The sequence below is a fragment of the Microtus pennsylvanicus genome, chromosome 1 (genome assembly GCF_037038515.1).
Source record: "Microtus pennsylvanicus isolate mMicPen1 chromosome 1, mMicPen1.hap1, whole genome shotgun sequence".
NCBI classification, from domain to species: Eukaryota; Metazoa; Chordata; class Mammalia; order Rodentia; family Cricetidae; genus Microtus; species Microtus pennsylvanicus.
This window is the reverse complement of record NC_134579.1, coordinates 164,508,148-164,520,260: the sequence shown is the minus strand read 5'-3', so window position 1 is coordinate 164,520,260 and position 12,113 is coordinate 164,508,148. Positions and strand designations below refer to the sequence as shown.

The 12,113-nt window shown below is 41.6% G+C and overlaps 1 protein-coding gene and 1 pseudogene across 3 annotated transcripts in view; one reads left to right on the top strand and one right to left on the bottom strand.

Moving 5' to 3' along the window:
• Pdss2 (decaprenyl diphosphate synthase subunit 2) overlaps window positions 1–12,113 on the top strand; it is a 242,778-nt gene that overhangs the window by 95,448 nt on the left and 135,217 nt on the right. The gene's annotated exons all lie outside the window — the stretch shown is intronic.
• LOC142842487 (nuclear distribution protein nudE homolog 1 pseudogene) lies at window positions 6,967–7,984 on the bottom strand (annotated as a pseudogene).

Sequence of the window (12,113 nt, the reverse complement as noted above, 5' to 3'; positions counted from 1 at the left end):
AATTTGTACATGTTAAGAGCATGTGAGTGACTTGTGCATGTTAAGAGCATATGCGTGACTTGTGCATGTTAGAGAATGTGAGTGATTGTGCGTGTCAAGAGCATGTGACTGACTTCCTTGTGTTAAGAACCATAAGCCCGGACTCTGCACCTGGGGTCAGCTGAAATTGATGCTTATATTTTGATGGTCAGTTTTACTCATGTTTCCCATGTTCTCCTTTTTTAAATCTTCCTTTCTTAAACTGTATTCTCATTTTGTCAGAAGAACTATATATTCTTTGAGAAGAGAAGTGAAAGAGTATCTGACAAGCCAAATTATAATGAAATATGGATCACATGGATATTGAGAGCCATAGAATATTATATACAGTATTCACAGATGAAAACTCGTATGTTCAAGATTAGAATTAAATCTTGCTTTATTTTAGAACACATTTAGGTCTAGTTAGTTGTAATAATGTCTTGAAAACAGAATTTTAGTTTCAAGAGAATAATATTTCTGCTATCTCCTATGTAATTATATGTTCTAAGTTTCTGGACAAGGAAGTATACTCTTGACTTATATACTATAATTCAAAATCCTTATGAAACAGAATGCTCAGCGTAGCATGTAAATTAAACATGAGCTGCTGCTTGCAGAAGACCTAGAAAATCATCTGGAAAATAAGGCAGGGCTCAGGGTTCTTCCAAATGAATCAAGTAGACATCCTTTTCAAGCCAAGAAACTGGAAGCCCTTGAGAGTGAAAAGAAATAATTGTGGAGAGAACATTACTATTTATCCACGTGGATATTTATTGCACCTTGGTCCCATCCATATTTCTTGATGAGCCTGTGTGTACAGTGATGCAGTAGGCTTATATTGCCTCCTTAGCAGAGCTGTAATCTCATGGAAAGAGATACAAAATCCTGCTGTTGGTGCCTTGTATTAATTTTCTTCCCTTTGATTCTCTCTTCTTTCTCTACCTACACAGACAGCCACATTTCTAGTCCAACATATTCTCTGTTTTCTTGAGGGTGTCTCATCTATGAAATAGGCCTTTAATTTGGATGGGCAGTGCTGTAGTAATAAGAGCGGCGGGGCTGCGTTCCCAGCACCCCGGCCGCCTGCTCGGCTAGCTTATGCCCCAAAATAATTACATGGACACTGTATTCTTTTAATCACTGCTTGGCCCTTTAGCTCTAGCCCTTACTGGCTAATTCTGATATCCCGATCAACCCATCTCTAATAATCTGTGAGCACTGGTCTTACCGGGAAGATTCTAGCCTAAGTCCATCCTGGGTCAGAGCTGGGTCATGGCATCTCTCTGAGGCGTCTGCTCCGGAGAGGAGAGCTGTGGAGTCTGAGCTCACTTCCTCTTCCTCCTAGCACTCCGTTCTGTTTACTCCACCTACCTATCTTCTAACCAATAAAATGGGCCAAGGCAGTTCCTTTATTAGCCAATGACCTTCCTCCATCACAGTGCTGGTCAGGACTTGATGTCAGCCAGGCACCCTTTTAGTTGTCCGCCACGGACTAACTCAAGTCTGCGCAGTCCTAAGAGGTAAGGCTTGATAGTATCATTCCCATTTAACAAGCAGGATCTACTGAAGCACACAGGGTCTTAAAACAACAAAACTAGTTCAAAGTGACATAGAGGGCCTAGGTTCTGAACCCGAATAGTCTTGCTCCAGAGCCCAAACTCCTAGCCACTTAGCTGTACTCCCTTTACTCAGCATCTCTTTCATGTTTATAGGATGCGGGGGCGGGAAGAACCAGAACCAGATCTGCCAGGGTTTGGAGGACCCTGGTCCTCTCTAGGCAAAGCCAACATGGTGTTTAGAGTGAGTAGGGAAAGTCTGGATGATGCCTGGAAACCCTGTGAGGAGGGTATGGATTGTGTCCTGGAAACCCTGTGAGGAGGGTATGGATTGTGTCCTGGAAACCCTGTGAGGAGGGTATGGATTGTGTCCTGGAAACCCTGTGAGGAGGGTATGGATTGTGTCCTGGAAACCCTGTGAGGAGGGTATGGATTGTGTCCTGGAAACCCTGTGAGGAGGGTATGGATTGTGTCCTGGAAACCCTGTGAGGAGGGTATGGATTGTGTCCTGGAAACCCTGTGAGGAGGGTATGGATTGTGTCCTGGAAACCCTGTGAGGAGGGTATGGATTGTGTCTTAGGACAAGGAGGACCTGCTTTCAGCAGGACATTTCTGTAGGGACAGCGTTCTTCCTTGCTCTCCTGGCTAACTCTTAATCTATTTCTTAGGGTTCACTCTGCTCTCAGCTGTTCTAGGAACCCTTCCCTGACCTCCACATTAAGTCCTGTTTTGGGGGCTTCCATAGCATACTTTGAAAACGTGAGTGGTGATGTTCGGAATAGCTCCCACGTGTTGAGCATGGATCATGTGTCAGGGCAGTACGCTGAAAACACTTTACATACATTACCTTGGTTATGTTTGCCGGCAGCACCACAAGGCAAGGTCAGTGCTGGTAGCCTCTTTAGGTACAGACAGTGAAAGTGTTTAATTTAGCCAAGATCTGCATAGCCAGGAAATAGTAGCTCTGAAATTTAAGCCAATCTTTAAACATATGTCTTTAATAACTGTAATATTTTCATCAAATTTTATTTGTATTAGGTGCTTTTATCTATAATAAAATCTGTGGAGCTATATACAATAGCTCCATAATGACGGCACTGTTTCAAGATTTGTATAAAATCCTGTCAAAATTGTGCCTTAGAGAAGAAAGACAGGATGCTTATCAAAATGTACTTGCTTCGAGTAAATATTCTTGGGTTTTAAATATGCTTTGTAATGGTCTAATTTTAAGGAAACTTCCTTTGCTATGATCTAAAAGATCATACACAATTATTTCTTAGTAGGTATTATGGACTGAATTGTGTCCCTCAGAGTTTATATTTTGGAATCATGACCCCAGCTGTGATCCATCTCCTTGGAGACAGAACTGTTAGGGAAGAAATTAAGATTAAGTGAAGTCACAGTACTGGTGTCCTTAGAAGAGAGGCAAAGAGCTCTTTCTTGCACTGCGCATACAAACAGAGACACTGTTTGAGAATGGGCAATCTGCAAACCAGACAGCCCTCCCCAGAACCTGAATCTGCTGACTCCTTGGTTGTGAAATTTTAGCTCTAGAACTATGAGAAAATGTCTAGCCTGAAGTTGGGTTGTTTTTGTTTATTTTGTTATTGGTATTATTAGTCCAGGAAGTCTAATATAGTATGTTATTCTAGATTTTTTGCTTTATGTCTTATTTAAAGTTACTATTGCTATGACAAAATAGTATGACCAAAAGCAAGTTGGACAGGAAAGGGTTTGTTTTGCTTACACTCTATATCACTGTTTATAAAGGAAGTCAGAACAGGAGCCTGGAGACAGGAGCTGATGCAGAAGCCATGGAAGAGTGCTGCTTGCTGCCTTATTCCTCATGGCTTGCTCAGCCTACTTTTTTACAGAGCCAGCACCACCAGCCAGGGGTGTCTTTGCCCACCTTTGAGATGAGCCTTCACACATCAATTACTAGTTAAGAAAAGCCCCTATAGGCTTGCCTACAGACTGATCGTATTGTGTAGGCAGTTTTCAGTTGAGCTGCCCTCCTCTCAGATGACGGTAGCAGGCACTTTTTAGAATTTAAATCAAATGGAGGTAAAGAGAATATGAACGGAGAAGGAAGAGGAGAATCATACAAGCTGTAGAAATGCAGCAGAATTTGTGTCACTAGAGTTTCAGAGTGACAGCCAACATCGTACACGTTACTCAGTGTGGGTACCACTGCTGCCCCAGCCTTTTCTCCTCTTGGGACTCTAGTCATTTCCTGCAGACAAGGACAATACAAGAGCAGTTCCGTTAGGAACCACCCAATTATACCTAAACTCAAGGCTGAGGAAAGCTGAACAGGTACAATTTTATCTTTTTTTTTAATTCATTCTTTGAAGGTTTCACATCATACATCCTGATCCCATCCATCTCCCTGTCCCTTCAAATCCACCCTCTGTGCTTTCAACCTCCCCTAAACCAAAACAAAATTCAAAAGAAAAACAAAAACAAAAATGTCTCAGCATGGAAGCTGTACTGTGACAGAGTGAGTCAAACTGTGCACCCTGCTTTGAGTATTTTTTTTTAAGACATGGTCAGTTGTATCCCAGGCTGTTTAGGAACTCACTGTACAGCTGAGGATGGCCTTGCCCTCTGTGTGTTAGGACTGTAGGTATGTACCACCAAGCCCACCCTGTGCAGTGCGGGGATCAAATGCTCTAGAAAGCGTCATTGTTCACTTATGAGGGCTTTCCTTTAGAGTGAGGATGAAGACAAAGGCCTCAGCTAGCCTCATTTCTTAGGCTGCTCTGATTAATAAGTAGGCCTCTCTTTAAAGGCCACAGCAGGGCACTTGCATCCAGGCAAAAAGTGTACTGATGAAATTAGGCAGTATACCGACTTGACATTCTGGTAATTAACCGGCAGAGAATATTCTGCTGTGGTCTCTGAGATCCGACTGTAACTCATATTTCTTTAGCTTAGGTCATCTTACTAAGCAAGATAGAGAATAAGAAGCATGTTAATTTTCGTTTGTATCTGCATGCAAATAACTATTGGCAGATAGTAGCAAACTCAGTCATTTTATTCTCTTTAACTTACCTGAATCATTTGGGGCCATGACCAGAAAAGGAAGCTGTCCCAGGCTCTGAGAAGAGATTCCTTCCTCTCTCCTCACTTTTAAGCACTAATGATATATTTATATATACTTGTATAAATCAGCATAACTTTGGTAGAATGCAATAGCATTACCAAAATGATGTTCATAAACAATTAAGAAATCTGTAGAGCTGAAATGAATTTGGAATTGATTGCACCTAAGCCTGTGCTCCACCCCTGTTTTAGTTTCAGTCTGCCAGCTACCACTGTGTTCAAACTCCATGGCTCCTGCCAGCCCTGTGCATTGTCGGGCAGGGACATTGTCTGTTAGGACTGGCAGCCACTCACCTGTAGCCCTTGGAGATCTGCTACAACACCAGTGTGGTATGGAGTTGGAAGCAGGCAGTAGCAGCCTTGTCTCTCATAACTCTTCTGTTCCCTTGAGTGGGACCATCCTCAGGAATTGCCATTGACTACCATTATAGCATTATGGATTATAGTATTCATATTATACTGTGTTCTCCATAGCTTTCTTGTTCAATCTTTTAGTCATTGTACTCTAACTCCAGCTTAACTTTGAACAATTAGACTGTGCTTTAACCTTATTTGCAAAAGAAAAAGGATAACAATATACTTCATGCTTTGATATGCACACTTTTTCTAAATCCTGACCCACAGCAAGAAATGCCTAAGTGATATTTTTTTTCAGTAATCTGGGTTAGTTCTCTCAACTGTACCTTTTATGACTCTTTTAATTTATAAGTAAATATTTTTTATTTCTTCCATGAATTACCTCAAAATAAGGCAATTTCATGTGGTTATGAAATGTATATATTAAGGTCCATGTATTTTATGTTAAAATGTCACATGATATGCTGGAAGTGTGATGTCCAAATGGTACAAGCTGCACACAAAAGAGAATGACTACAAAACCTTTCCAAGACAAGACAGGACAGTCCTTCAAAAATCCTGCTTCATAGGAAAGTCTGTCAAATACTCTAGGTCTGTAGGTCAAAGATGGATGCCCCAACATTGCAGGGGAACCTTGGGTGACTGTCCAGGCAGCCAGGTGTTTCTGTCATTTCTCACATTTTTGGAAGTCACTTGTTCACACTTCCTGCTTGTTCAGTTAATATTATTTCCCTGTGGGGTCTCTGAGGGAGTTGAAGACTAGATATTCATAGTTATAGTCTTCCTTGTTCACCAGACTCAGAAAAGAAACTCATTAAAGAGGTGTAAAGTATATAAGGTTGAAAGATATCAGAAGATAGTTTTAAATGGTAATACAAATTAGGATAGAAAGTTAATTAGGTACAAGACTTTGGACTCTCCAAGATAGGATAAATAATGGAGTTTTTCTCTGAATTTGTTAAATGCAAATGGACTAGACATTCTTGATGTACTTATTTCTGTATATATTGCATATAGTTATTGTACTTACTGTATATAGTTTTTCATATATATATATATATAGAGAGAGATTCTTTTATTTTAGAAAAAAAGAAAGAAAATGTAGTGATATTTTGTTTATGTTTTAACAAATAAAGCTTGCCTGAAGATCAGAGTGCAGAGCTAAGCCACTAGAGGCCAGGGAGCTGTGCCACACACCTTTAATCCCAGGATTTGGGAGACAGAGGTAGAGGGATCTCTGTTAGTTTAAGGACACCCTGGGCTTCATGAGATTGAATCTGTTTAAAAGAGAAGCAGAGCTCACACAAAGGTGATCCCAGCATTTGGGATCCTATACCTTTAATCCCAGTCCTAGGAAGTGATATGGCTGGGCGGAGAGAGGAATATAAAGTGGGAGGAGACAAAAGCAATTGTTTGCCGGAGACAGTTACAGTCTGAGGAAATAGTCTGAGGATAGGATTACCCCTTCGGTCTGAGCGTTGGTAGAGGTTAAATGTCTCTCTAGTGGCTTACTGCACTGCTTCTCTGATCCTTCAGTTTTTACCCCTTAATATCTGACTCAAGTTTTGTTATTAAGAACAATTAGAATTTGCCAGGCAGTGGTAGCGCAAGCCTTTAATCCCAGCACTCGGGAGGCAGAGGCAGGAGGATCTTTGAGAACAATTAGAATTTGTGCCACAACCATAGAATCTGAATCTAATCTTGATTGAATGGGTGGTTTCTTACAATGTTATGTTAATTTTGGACTTTCAAAATAGTTTATGAACCATTGTTATCATCTGTTCTTAGGAAGTTTTCCAGTGAGAAAATTGGGTGGCTTCTACTCAGATATTACAGCTTCTCTTATTCTTACTGGTTTTTTTTCACACAATAATTTAAATTTTTATTTTAAATGAAAATTTGACTGGGCATGGTGGTATGCATGCATTTAATCCCAGCACACAGAAGGTAGAGATAGGCAGCTCTTTGGTCTGCACAGCCCTTCAGGTCCCAGGCCAGTTGAAGATACACAGTGAAGCCCTTTATCTCCAACACTGGTGCTGCTCGGCCATCTGTCACCACCGTCTCGGCCTTTGGTTCCTTGCCCTGAGGCTGGTCTGCTTGCCTGGCTTGGGGACTGATCATACACCAAGTTCCTGCATGATGCTAGTTTGGACTCCAGCGCCCCAACTTTCCGAAGAAGGTCCCCAATGATGTTTAGGGCTGATATTCGGCCTGCAGGTGTGAGTGGGGTCCCACTATTAGAGCTGTCCAGACCACGTCTGAATATTCCTGGTGTGTTTAAACCAGAGCTGGGTCCTCGGTGAGCTATGGGAGTGAATGGCATAGAGCCTGTAGCCCGCACAGCCATGTCTGTCCTCTCGGTTTCCCCAGAGCCTGGCAAGGGTGTCCCGGGCTTGTATTGCTTCTGCTGCACAGCCAATCCCTGCCGCAGATCTCTTGCTTCATCCTTCAACCTCTGCACGGATTCTAGAAGATTTTCCTTCTGGTCCAGCTCACTCTCCAGGAAGGCATTTCTTTTGATTGCTTGATTCACGCGCTGCTCAAAGCCTTTCAGAGACATGATTGTGGCTCGTTTGGCTCTCTCCAGGTCATCATTGGCTTGTTCCAGTCCCCGGATATATTTCTGCAATTGATTTTTAATGGCTTTCGTCTGAGCCAGATCATCCTCCAAGGCTGAGATCTGCCGGCAGCCTTCTGAATGTCGCATTTCAAACTTCTCCCTCACAGTCTCCAACTCCATTCTCTGACAGGAGGTCCCAGTTCCTGGTCTCAGTTTGCTGCAGCTTAGTCTCCAATTCAACTTCATATTCCCGGCTTCCTTTCTGGAATTCTCGGAGCTTTTCCTGTGTATTCTCGGCCCTCTGCTTGTAGGTCATGGCCAGGTCTCTCCAATAGTTTGCATCTTCCTCCTCTGATCCAAAAGTCTTAACCGAGTCCTCCATGGTAAAAAGGGCAAGAGCTCACTCTTCCTGGGCTTTTTACTCTGTAGTGTGGATTTTGACCACCTGTATTTGGAGGGACTGGGCCTGGCCGTTATGGGCTTTAGAGAGTTCTGTGGGTGGAGCCTGGCAGTTGGAAGCTCAGGAGTAGGGCCTGGGCACTCCCATGCCTTGAAGGGAGCGTTAGCATTTACACACACACACACACACACCAGCAAATAAATAAATATAATTTTTTTAAAAAATGTGTATTCTAGGGACTGGAGAGATGGTTCATTAAGTAGTTAAACACACTTGTGCAATCTCAAAGACTGGAATTTGGATCCCAGCACTTATTCCAAACACTGAGTGTCCTATGCGTACCTTTAAACCGAGTTCTGAGGTGAATGGAGACAGAAGGATCACTGGGACTTGCTGACTTCTAGCTTAGGCTAAAATACTTGAGCCCCATATTCAGGGAGAGCCTCTGCCTCAAAAGAGTAGGCAGAGCATGATTGAGGAGGATACCCAATGACCTCATCTTTGTGGGTACACACAGGTATGTACACATGAAAACATCTAGATACATAGGCACATACAAATTAATTCAAAAGACAAATATGTGCATAACTTAATAAACAATATTACCTACTTGCCTCAGAAGTGGAATGAGCTTTAGAGCCCCAGGCCAAAATTAGAAATAATGTTCAGACACAAGAATGAAGACAGATGACTGAGGAAGAAGGAGGTAGCTTTTAAAAACTTAGCATATTTTATAAGCTTATATTTTCTAAGGTAAGCAATTTTCAAAATTCATCTTTATTTTAATACTGTGTAATCAAAGATTGCTTGTCTAGTACTGTTTATCACCATTCTCTATCAGGACTGTCATTAAATTCTAATTTCTGGAATATATACATTACAGCAAAAGTTTTTAAGTATTCCATGTTACCTGATTTGATTTTTATCACTATCCAAAATGTTTTTGGAAATTTCCAATCAGAAAACTTGTACTTGTTTTGTTGCCTTCTTAGGACAGCATAATATAAAATATTTAAAAATGATTAGAAAACACAATTTATGCATGTATGATCGTTGTCAGATACATGATCTCTGGATAACCACCAGTCTTGTATTAGTATTTGAACCTCTAGAGTATAAGGTGAGGCTGCAGGGTAACATGATCAGGATCCAAGGGTCTCAGCATTTCTGCAGTTCTGAAAACAGTCCTACTTTTGACTCTAGCTTAAGGTATAAGTACAGTGATCAGTCCCTTCCCAGTCTTGCACAATGTATAAATATTGTAATCTATACCCAGAGTCTAGAGCAGCATGTCACATGTACTTCCTGGGTGAGAGAGCTCTAATACATTTGTCCAGGGCAAGGGCAAAAGGCATTTATTTGTACTGGTCAGCAGTGATGTAACTAGAATTCAGTTTGTCTGCTATTAAACAGGTGGTTAATATCCCAAAGCCCTTGTGGGTCAAGGAAGGGAACTGAGGAGGCCCTGAAAGAGCAAGAAAAGATCTCCTGTTACCAAGAGGATCATTCAGAAGTTCCCAGGACTTGTGGTCTATGCCAACCAAGCTCAGTATCGCCCCACCTTAGGAATGACTTCAGTGATAGAATTGGAAGAAAAGTTTTCTCTAAATATTTAAATAGAAGGGTGGATTGGTTTTAGCATAGTAATAGTTAATATTTTGTAGCATTTGCTATGTAAGATTATCATTCTTTAAGAAATACGCACAGTCATTTAAATACCATACCACTGTAATGGATGTTCTATTACTACCATTTTTAAAACATGGGGTTTTTTTAGATTTATTTATTTTAATTGTATAAGAATTCTACTTGCATGTATGTATGTGACCAGTTAGTCATGCCTGGTCCCTGCAGAGGTCAGAAGAAAGCATCAGAGCCACAGGAACTGATGTTATATGGTTGTGAGTCACTGTCTTAGTTACTTTTCTGTTCCTGTCAAGAGACACCATGACCAAGGCAACCTATTAAAAGGAAGCATTTGATTGGAGGCTTGTCTACTGCTTCAGAGGGTTAGTCATGAGCATCATAGCGGAGAGAAAGGTGGCAGTCAGCAAGCATGGCACTGGAGCAGTATCTGCATGCTCACATCTGACCCTCAGGCTGCAGGCTGAGGGGAGTGTGTGTGTGTGTGTGTGTGTGTGTGTGTGTGTGTGTGTGTGTGTGTGTGTGTGTCTGCCTAGTGTGGGCTAATTAAACCTCAAAGTCCATCCACATTGACACACCTCACCCAACAAGACCATACTCCTAACCCTTCCCAAATAGTTCTACTAACTGGTTCAACATATAATATTCAAACATATAAGCCTATGTGGGGCATTTTCATTCAAACCCAGCCACCATGTGGATGCTGGGAACTGAACCCAGGTCCTCTACAAGAACTATAAGTGCCCTTCACTGCTGAGCACTCTGCAGCCCCATGGCACCACCGTTTTACAGATAAAAAGGCTTAAATTGAAGAGATGCTTAAGCATGCTGCTCAAGGTCGTTGTACAGCTGATGAGCCACGGAGCTTGGGTTTAGATATAGGCAGTTTGTCTATAATCTGCACCCGTAAGCTCTATGCTGTCTCCAAAACTAGATAGAAAACTTGAGAGAGGATTTGAAGAAAACCTTAAAAGGGATTGCTCACATGCATCACCAAACTCAAGTGAAGTTTTTAAATTCTACTCCAGACTTTTAAGAGCTCTGGGCAGTTCTCATTTTCAGATACCTGGAGAATCTGGGCACTCAGGAGTGGGCCACATGCTTGGTCCCAAGTCACCCTTTCCACATAGTTGAGACTCAGGGTCTCACTTACCCTCTGATTGCAGCTGAGGAGGGGGAGGTAGTATTTCTAGAAAAAGGAAATTCATCAGCAAAGGACGTCAAGAAAGTTCCCACAGTAGTCATCAGTGGCCAGCTCTGGGCTGACTTCAGGGTCTAAGTTAGGAATTTTTTCTTCGCTGAGTTCAAAACATAAAGCTTATATCGATGTCATGCCAGAAGCCTTAGGGAGCATTTATAGAGATCACAAATTAGATGGATTATCTTCTTGTTTTAAAAGTAGAATAGCCCATTTGCTGTTACTTAATACAGTTTTACTTCATTTTATTTGTTTGTATGGTTGACTTTTTTTTAGACTCCCACTGTGTTGCTTAGGCTAGCCACACACATACAGTATGCACACAAACACAATAATATATAATTGATTGATAGATTAAGCATTTCAGGCTAAGCAGTTCAATATATTGTGACCCCCTAAATCAAAGAAATGAACTAAAACACATTCTCTTTTATTGGAGGGAGTTGCAAACTGCCTCCTCTGGGACCCCATTACTTTCATTCTGCTCCCTTGTCCATAAATTATCTCTCTTGCCCGTCACATATTTCCTCCAGGTCCTTGCTGCCTTTTGCATGTTATAAACATATAGCAAGTGCTCTGCATTTTCTAGTAGAAACTATTTGTACTGTACACATGGTACTGAAACTTCCTCTATTCACTTGTTACCCTTAATAACCTGAGTTCAGTTCCCTGGATCTGCACAGTGGAAAGAGTCCTGAAAGTTGCCCATTGACCTCCACACACAGTGCATCCATACATGTGCACATATGTGCACACACAAGCACACATACACACGTAATTGTTTAAATTAATGAATGGAGATAGCTTTTATAGCATAAATTTGTGGTTAGAAGCTCTTTTTGTTGTTTTACCTGTGTGTAATACTTCTTTCTGTGCTTGGCTGTGATGATCCTTTAGACATTTCTCCTTGGATCTAAACAACACTATAGGCCTGGGGATTTAGCTCAGTGGTAGATATCTTGCCTAACATGTACAAGGCCCTGAGTTCAAACTCCAGCACTGAAAAAATCAGTCAGTCAGTCATTGTGGCAATTTGGATGAAATGTCTCCCATAGTCTCCAGCATTTGAATACTGCGGTCTCAGTTGGTAATGGTGTTTTGGGAAGGTTAGGAGGTGTGGCCTTCCTGGAGAAAGTATGTCAATAGGGGGCAGACTTTCAGGTTTCAAACCTTCCTATCATCCTCAGTTCACCCTTTCTGCTTCCTGTCTGTGGTTCTCGATGTGAGCTCCCAGCTCCAGGTACCATGTGAACCACCTGCAGTCATGTT